Source organism: Carettochelys insculpta, chromosome 4 (assembly GCF_033958435.1).
Source record: "Carettochelys insculpta isolate YL-2023 chromosome 4, ASM3395843v1, whole genome shotgun sequence".
Classification (NCBI taxonomy): domain Eukaryota; kingdom Metazoa; phylum Chordata; order Testudines; family Carettochelyidae; genus Carettochelys; species Carettochelys insculpta.
The window spans coordinates 130,046,310-130,056,115 of record NC_134140.1 but is presented as its reverse complement, the minus strand read 5'-3'; positions in this window follow the sequence as shown (position 1 = coordinate 130,056,115).

Here is a 9,806-nt window from a genome sequence, read left to right as displayed (position 1 = left end):
CAGTTGACATTAGCCTGAGTATGGATGGAGTAAAAGCCGAGTAAGGATCTTCAAATTTAGCCCTTAGATATTTGGGAGATTTCATTCTTACTTGTCCTTGCACTACTTAGTTGCCCCACACAAAACAGACAAATGATACTTCACTGGAGAAGCTTAAACTTGATTCTATCCAGTTAAACTCTACTCAGCCTGCCTTTTATTTCTAATTCTATGGAATGAACTGAGAGCAGATGAAATTCCATAATCATACTTCCCAGGAATTCACTGTTGGAGTCTCTTTGGTCTGGCAGTGCTGAGACAGCTCCATGGAAAGCAATAGATAATGTTATAAATGGCACCCTTGGTTTCTTTTTAATACCTCTGCTTTTGACTTTGTGTGCCAGAGGACTTCACTGAATCAACTGGAATTTTGACATTTCCCATCCAATACGACAGGAGCCTGGCGTAGGTTTACTTGCTAGGACACTTTCACTTTGTGACCTGAGGCAACTTTACATCAGCTATCCATGAGCTTAATCTACGCTGCGCCAAGGATTCTCAACCTAGTACAGGTATCGTAGAAGTAGCTGAGTTAGTCTGTATCTTCAAAAACAGTAAGTGGTCCTGGGGCACCTTATCGACTAACAGATATTTCAGATCACAAGCTTTCGTGTACAAAATTCGCTTTGTCAGATGCGTGAGTGTGGGTTCCAGAGTATCTGTAGTTATAAGTAATACTGAAGTATTTTAGAGTACTTACTGCAAATCTTTTGAATTATTAACACCAATGTAAGCTGTAATATTTGGAACTGTTACTATGCCTAGCACATATATCCCTTTATATTACAGGAACTGTATAGGCTGTGCTTATTAATCCTTTCACATATAGTGAGAATGGCATCCTTTATAATGGCAGCACAGAATGTATTTTCCATCAAACAAAAATAACATTTTAATGTAATATCGTAAACTCTTGGAAAAACTAAGTATATCAAAACAAATTAATTTTTCCAAGGGCAACACATAAGTAAAACTACACTGAATATTGACTGATGTAATCAACAATGATTAATACTTTTAAAATATTTTGTTTCTTTTATGTAGTGCCATCTATTCCCAATAAATGAAGAAAGTGACCATGAAATCACAACATCTACCAGCTGCTATTTCCATCAATGAGGAAAAGCACATTACCAGGTAAATTTCTATAAGAATATTTGATGTCTTGGCAATTATCTGTTCCACTTACTCATTAAGATTAGATGCTGTACAGGCGAAGTATTGAGTCTTCAATAATAGAGCAGATGTTTAGATCTTGATCCTACCCTCTCTCTACGTGCAGAGCTGCTGATGAAGTCAACAAGCCTTCATGCATTCTGGTCTTACAAAACTGTTTCACATTGTTGACTTTCTTTTTTTTTTTTTTTTTTTGTATTCTGAGGTCAACATTTTATAACACGGGTGAATAAATTCTGAGAAATGGATGCTCAGCACCTCTAAAAGCCAATTTATTGGTCTAAATATAGGTTTGGAGGCCTTTTGAATAGTTGGACAAGAAATTTTTTTAACATATATTTGCATAAAGAAGTCTCTAGATGAGAAATGCACAGAGGGCTATTAGATCATCAGTTCCATCATCCTACAAATGCAAATGTTTGTTCAGTCATGCTTGAAAAATGAAAAATGTCCAGGAATGGAGCTGGCATTGTATTTCCTTTGCAGGCTGTTCCACAGCCATGGGGTAGATGTTGCTCTTTGGAGATTTTCCTGATATTACGCTAAACCTTAAACTTTCTGTTGCACAAAGCAATTACAGATTGCATCACACTTCAGGACTATTCCTGAAGAGCCTCTGGCCCAGGTAGTACCTGGCTTGATACAGTGTGACAGGAAAGGGGTCCATTGTCCCAGGTCTTCCCTGCACTTCTTTGAGCAGCTTTGGGATAATGTACTCCTCAGGGACCCACGGAGGGAACAGTCCCTAAGCAAGTACAGGGGCTGTGCTTGTGACTCTCTGTCCTCATGAATAGGCCCGTCACAATCTGGCCCTTAGTGTTTACACTTTCAAATATCAGACCAGACTCTCATCCCCTTACTCCAGTTCAGTAGCTTTTCACTCTGTGTGCACCTGTTGATTTCATCAAGGTTACTCAATAGAACTACTCAGTGTAAACAGGGAGATCAGAGAACCATACCCAGGGCACATTAATAGGTAATAATGATGTACTCCCTGCTTAATCATCAGTCCCTTTATGAGCATTCCGCCTTAGCTCATCGTGCTGTGGTCTCACCAATAATTAACTAATTTAAATTTGTGGGAGCACAGCACACAAATGCATGAGCTCCAGGTAACACACTAAGCTAGGCAAATTCTTTTGCGTCTTGTAAATTCACATGTGCCTAATTAATTGGCTGAGAGATCTGGATCAAAGCAGAGGCTTTTCAATCTTCTTATTACTATGAAAGTTTCTCTCCTTTGAGGGAAATGAAAATTTGAAAATCAATGGGCATTAAAATAGTGTTTGCTGAATAAAAACACTTCTGATATAATTTCCATATTGTGTCTTTCCATCCTCATAACCTTGGATCTGCTGTTATTATATGTGCCTCTTTAGCTGCGTCTACACGTGCACGCTACTTCGAAGTAGCAGCACCAACTTCCAAATAGCGCCCGTCGCGTCTACACGCGTCGGGCGCTATTTCGAAGTTAACTTCGACGTTAGGCGGCGAGACGTCGAAGTCGCTAACCTCATGAGGAGATAGGAATAGCGCCCTACTTCGACGTTCAACGTCGAAGTAGGGACTGTGTAGACGATCCGCGTCCCGCAACGTCGAAATTGCCGGGTCCTCCATGGCGGCCATCAGCTGGGGGGTTGAGAGATGCTCTCTCTCCAGCCCCTGCGGGGCTCTATGGTCACCGTGGGCAGCAGCCCTTAGCCCAGGGCTTCTGGCTGCTTCTGCGGCAGCTGGGGATCTATGCTGCAGGCACAGGGTCTGCAACCAGTTGTCGGCTCTGTGTATCTTGTGTTGTTTAGTGCAACTGTGTCTGGGAGGGGCCCTTTAAGGGAGTGGCTTTCTGTTGAGTCCGCCCTGTGACCCTGTCTGCAGCTGTGCCTGGCATCCCTATTTCGATGTGTGCTACTTTGACATGTAGACGTTCCCTCGCTGCGCCTATTTCGATGTTGGGCTGAGCAACGTCGAAGTTGAACATTGACGTTGCCGGCCCTGGAGGACGTGTAGACGTTATTCATCGAAATAGACTATTTCGATGTCGCAACATCGAAATAAGCTGTTTCGATGTTGGCTGCACGTGTAGATGTAGCCTTTCTGTCCTGCTCTTCATGGTGTTTCACAAGAGAATCAATTTGCAGAAGGGGTGGCTGGAGAGAGAGAACAAAAGGAGGGTGTGTGAAATGAGCTGGCTGGCATGCGCAGCATCTACTTCTCTTGATAAACATCCCCCTTCAAAGGTGCCCACTGAGAACACAACAGAATCATGTTGGAAGAGAGGTTAAGAGGTCACCTGGTCCAAACCCCGGCTCTGAGGCAGAACCAAGTAAATCCAGTCTATCTCCAAAAGCAGTTTGTTTGACCTGTTATTAAAAATTCTTGTGATGCGGATTTGACAGCCTGTCTTGGGCACCTATTCCAGGGTGTAAGTACCCTTAAAGTTAAAAGGTTTCTCCTAATGTCTAAACTAAGTCCCTCTTGCCGCTCAATAAGCCCATTAGTTCTTCCACTATCTTCAGTGGACATGGAAAACAGTTGATCAGTGGTGTGGGGCCAATAGATTCTCCTCACCTAAAAAAAGATCTCCTGGCACTGGAAAAGGTTCAGAAAAGGGCAACTAAAATGATTAGGGGCTTGGAACAGGTCCTGTATGAGGAGTGGCTAAAACGATTAGGACTTTTCAGTTTAGAAAAGAGGAGACTGAGGGGGGACATGAGAGAGGTATATAAAATTATGACAAGTGTGGAAAGGGTGAATAAGGAGAAGTTATTTACTTGTGCCCATAATACAAGAAATAGAGGACACCAAAAGAAATTAATGGGTAGCAGGTTTAAAACTAATAAAAGAAAGTTCTTCTTCACTCAGCATGTAGTTAACCTGTGGAACTCCTTGCCAAAGGAAATTATGACGGTTAGGACTATAACAGAATTTAAGAAAGAGCTAGATAAATTAATGGAGGTTAGGTCCATAAAAGGCTATTAGCCAAAGGTAGGAACTGTGTCCCTGGCCTCTGATTGTCAGAGCCTAAAGATGGATGACAGGAGACAACTTACTTGATCATTGTCTTCGGTCCACCCGCTCTGGGGCACATGGCACTGGCCACTGTCGGCAGACAGGATTCTGGGCCAGATGGACCTTTGGTCTGACCCAGTATGGCCGTTCTTATGTTCTTAATAGATTTTCTGAGCCCTTGGGACAAGGGGCAGGGGATGGAGGAGTTCACAGTATTGTGCTTTGGAAAGGAGCAGGGCTTCAAGCAGAATGGACAGCGCTGAGGCAGCCAGGCCCTAGTGCTGCCCAGTGCATGCTGTCCTCTGTCCCCACCCCAGCAGCCCTCAGAGCCACCCAGTGCACACGCAATGCTGATAATTTAAAGGGCCCAGGGCTCTGGCCACCACCATGACCACAGTAGTGGTGGCTGCAGCTGGAAGACCCAGGCCCTTTTGAATTGCTGGGCCCTCAGAAAATTGTCCTCTTTTTGCCCCCACCCACCCATCAATGGGCATGATCATGGCCCTCTGTGTAACAGCCCTTAACTTCTGGAGACTCTTGCCTGGTCTCTCTTCAATCTTTTTTTCTTAAAACTAAATATGCCCAGATTTTTAACCTCTCTTCATAGGTCAAGTTTTCTAAACCTTCTGTAATTTTTGTTGCTCTCCTCTGGAATCCCTCCAATTTGTCTCCTAAAGTGTGAAGCCCAGAACTAGAACTAGTTACTCCATTTGACTCCTCGCCGTTGCCAAGTAAAGTGAGACAACTGTCTCCCTCTGCAGTTATTACAGCCCATAATATTAGATTTGTTTGCTATCATCTAAATTGTGATCCACTTCAATCAACTGATCCTTTTCAGGAGTACTACCACCATCCAGTCATTCCCCCATTTTACATTTGCACACTGATTTTTTTTTCCTTTTTAAGTATCAGACTTTGGACTTGTTTTTATTGAATTTCATGTTCTTGATTTCACATCAGCTCTCCAACTTGTCAAGGTCATTTTGAATTGTAATCCTCTCCTATTATCTCTCCCAGATGGGCTCATCTTGAAAATTTGATAAGCATAACCTCCATTCCATTGTACAAGTCATTAATGAAAATACTGAATAGTAGCAGTCCCAGAACGGATTCCTGCAGAACCCCAATAGATAACCACCTTCCCTCTCCCCCAGCTCCATCAGTTTGACATCCAGCCACTGAGAACTACTCTTTTGAGTAAGATCCTTCATCCAGTTGTATGCACATCTTGCAGTTTAATTTAGACCATATTTCCCTAGTTTGCTTATGTCATTCAGGACTGTGTAAAAATCCTTACTAAAATCTGGATACATCACACTACTGCTTCCCATCTATCCACTAAGACAGTAATCTTGTCAAATAAGTGAATTAGATTGGTTTGGCATGCATTGTTCTTGACCATGTTGGCTGATGAAATGGATCTATCCCCTAAAAGCTCATCACCAAATAAAAGATCATCACCAAATAAATCATTTTGTTAGTCTTTAATGTGCTACATTTCTGCTGTTTTGTTTTGTTGGCTAGTACTGTAGTTCCATAATCATTAGGCACTTAAATATTGATTTATTTGATACTTTGTTCCAATGTTTTTCCAGGTATGAAAGGCTCATTGGTTCATAGTTCCCTGGAGTCCTCTTTGTTCCTTTCTTTTAAAGATAGGTATTTGGTTTGCCCTTCTCCAGTCCTTTGGGACCTCATACATCCTCTATGAGTTCTCAAAAATAATACTAACTATTCTGAGATTTAGACGGGTAGCCGTGTTAGCCTGTAGCTTCACAAATAACAAGAACTCACAACTATGTGAGTCTCCATTTTTCATCTGAGGAAGTAGGTTTTGCCCGCAAAACCTCATGACCTAAATCATTTGTTAGTCTGTAAGGTGCCACAGGACTTCATGTTATTCTGATTTTTTTTTTCATCTAGTTCTTTAAGTATTCTCGGGTGCAATTATTCAGGTGCAGTTCACATGAACATGTCCAATTTATCTTAATATTCTTTAATCTCTTCTTTTACTTATTTGGCATGCATTCCTTCCCTCTTGTTAATATTGTGTTAAGTATCTGGTCACAATTTACCTTTATAGTGAAATCTGAAGAAAACTGGCATTAAGCGCCTTTTTCATCTATTATTATCTCTTTCCCCATCAAGAAAAGGATCTCTGTTTCCTCTCATCTTTTTGTTGCTCCTTGTCTATTTATAGAGCCTTTTCTTATTGCCTTTTATGTTCCTTGCTAGATGTAACTCATTTGATATGTTAGCCTTCCTGATTTTTGTCTCTATCTATTGTGCATTCTGTTGTACTCATCCTTAGAAACTTGATCATGTTTCACATTTTGTAACATTCCTTTTTGATTCTCAGAGTCATTAAAAAGCTCTTGGTGAAGCCTGTTCACCTCTTTATCTATGGGCCAGGGGTTTAAAAGGCAATGCCTCCCCTGGGTTTTAGCACTCAACGTCTCTCTTTTTCCTCTCTCTATTCTGACAGCTCCCAAAGATTCCTACAACAGGTTGCTGCAGCTTGCAGAGAGGTAACTCTTTTCCTGAATGATATCTTTTCCTGAAGTGTATCTGTTAATTTAAAAGTGAAAACCCTTTCAGCTTGCCAGACCTTTTAGCATAACACTGAACTTTTGAAAGAGCCATGAAGTAATAATTAAAATCATTTAGTAGGTATGTGCGAACCCTGAATTTACTGACAAAACCAGTTGTGCATTATTATATCTACAGGACCTCAGCTTAAAATTTGCTTTCAATATTTCATTAGTTTGTGGCTGAAACTTATAAAATCACATCTCAAAAAAATCCTTGCATAGATATGTAGATGTACAATCTAAGTATTCAGCTTTAGCCTTAAATGCTTGGATCTTCATACGTAATTTTTTGAATACATTGTTCAAAAGACCACCCTTATATAAAATACATTTGAGTTTCAATTACTATCCTACAAAAACTTGCTTCCAAAATCTTCCTGTTCTTTCTATCCAGCCCTACCCTCGTTTCACCCCTCCTAATGAAGAGAGCCCTTAAACAGACAACATCCTTTTCTTTCAGATAGCTGGACAAAGGAGGTTCCCTTCCACTTCTGACTATTTGATTATCTAGTTTTAAGAGAACCCTCCATCAAAATCACTTACTTATAACTTATACTTACTTATAACTTACTTACTTATAACTTACTAAGATATAAAATCCACTGAAATGCCTAAAGTCTTTGGAAACATATTTTAATATAAACATGTCGGCTGCATCTACACTACAGCGCTCTTTCAAAAGAAGTTCTTCTGGAAGATCTCTTCTGAAAAATCTTCTTCTGAAAGTGTGCACCCACTCTATCAAACGAGTAGATCGATCTTTCGATCTGCTTTTTTGTGTGTCCACACAGCCCCCACTGTTTTGAAAGAACGGGCCAGAGATCAAAAAATCCGGCAAGATGAGGAATGCTGGTTCAAAACAAGGGCTCGAGGAGTGTCTACACACACTTTATTTTGAAAGAAGCTTTTGAAGGGAGGTGCTCTTCCTGACCTGGGCGAGGAAGACAGCTTCCAGAAGAGCCACATTCTTTCAATTTTGGATCGAAAGAGTGCATTTTGTGTGTGGACACTCCTCATGTTATTTCAAAAAATGGCTGGATTTTCCAAAAGAACTTGCTGGTGTAGATGCAGCCAGAGTGAAATTTCATAAGAATGTCTTGTTATGAATAATCACAGAAAATAAATGGGTTCCCTTTTTCTAAAAGCAATGGACTTTGTTACCAACACATTAAACAGCTCTGACTGATTCATTTAAAATAGTGTATTTGTTTCAGTGAGTTTAAATATATAGATCAGCAGAAATGTAGCACTTTAAAGACTAACAACATGATTTATTCAGTGATGAGGTTTCATGGGACAGACCCACTAATGAAGTGGGTCTGTCCCATGAAACCTCATCACTGAATAAATCATGTTGTTAGTCTTTAAAGTGCTACATTTCTGCTGTTTTGTTTTGTTGGAGTACAGACTAACACAGCTACCTCTCTGTTACTATTTAAATATGTAGTCATCTGGAAAAACTAATTTGTGAAGGCTTAAGAGTATTTTTCAAAATAAAATCATTTTAGAAATACTGGTGAAGAAAATGTAAAACACAGAAGGGCTACACTATGGATTCCTGTTACTGTCCTGTTGCGTTCAGCAGGACAACTGTCTTGTCCTTACTATAAAGTTTTTGCAGATAAATCTCTGACAAACCTCAGAATATATCAACAAAAACTGTGACTGATATTTTTTATTCTGCATATCCAGTCTTCACAGTGCACAGAGTGGGAAACATGTTCCATTTTTTTTAGAAAGAAATTTTAGAAGAGTGTTTTCTCCCAACTGCCACTTGACGTGTTTTGTCCCAAAATTGCACGCTTATCTGGCCAGTTTTTCAGCACAGTCCCTTGAAGTTCATTACACTTTCCAGGATTCACATCCCATCTTTACCCCTAGAAAGAAGTTACATACAATCCTGGCTCATAATAATACATAAACCATTCATTTCATACAATGGACCCTAAATAGACTCAATTTAATAATGTGCCTCCAGAATATTGGAGAAAATTGTCATATCTGTCTTTTTGTATTTTAAGGTTTCCATTTATTTTTTTGCTCTGGGGTGATTCAAGCATCTCCCTCTTGGATGTTTTTCTTTCCTGCCTGATTAGACACAAAAAACAAACGACAAGTAAATCCAATTCAAACACAGGGATATATTTCACCAACCTTTTTACCATGGTTAAAGGCAAGGATGAAAGGCAGCTAACAGTTGCTTAAGATAGTCAAAACCTTAGGGCTCTAAAACTGGTCGCCAGTAGGCGAAGCTGCTGGAAAACTAGTTTTGAGAGGATCACTTTAGGCAACAGAGCTTTTGACCTGTACATTAGGGTCCTGACCCAGAGTCCACTGGAATGAATGGAAAGATTCCTATTCACTTTAGTTGGCCCTAGTACCTGCTACTGACTGAACGTCATGCTGCCAGAAAATATACTAGTTTCAGGAGTCACTTCAGTCCTACATCCTTCTTAGGAAAGTACAAGACAAGGACTTTCTCTTTACTTCATGTCTATACAGAGCCCATGTCAGTGGATCTGCAATCGACTCTGAATGACTGGCATGAAAATAATCATATTTCCCTCATTCCTAAAAATGTTTCCCATAAAAATCTATGCTTCCAAGAATGAGGCTGCAGTGCCTGACATGATGATGGACTGGTGCTTTGGTCCTGTTCCTGGGAGAGTCCCGCTTTCCAGAGACAATGATTCCAGTAATGATGTCACAGTAGGCTGTCCCTTCCAGCTGTTTGGAATATTTTTGAGTAAATGAAGGTTAGTTAAAATATGCTGTGTTGGAACTGGCCTTGGGACATGGCAGAGCCAGGTTTAAGTCCCTGATGAGTCTGATTCAAAATTAGCTAGAATGAAAAAATCTTCTGTAAAGGAGACAGAGTAGGTACTTGAGGCTGGGTCTCCCACATCCCAAACAAAACAAAAAAGCAGTCCAGTAGCACTTTAAAGACTAACAAAATAATTTATTAGGTGATGAGCTTTTGTGGGACAGACCTAC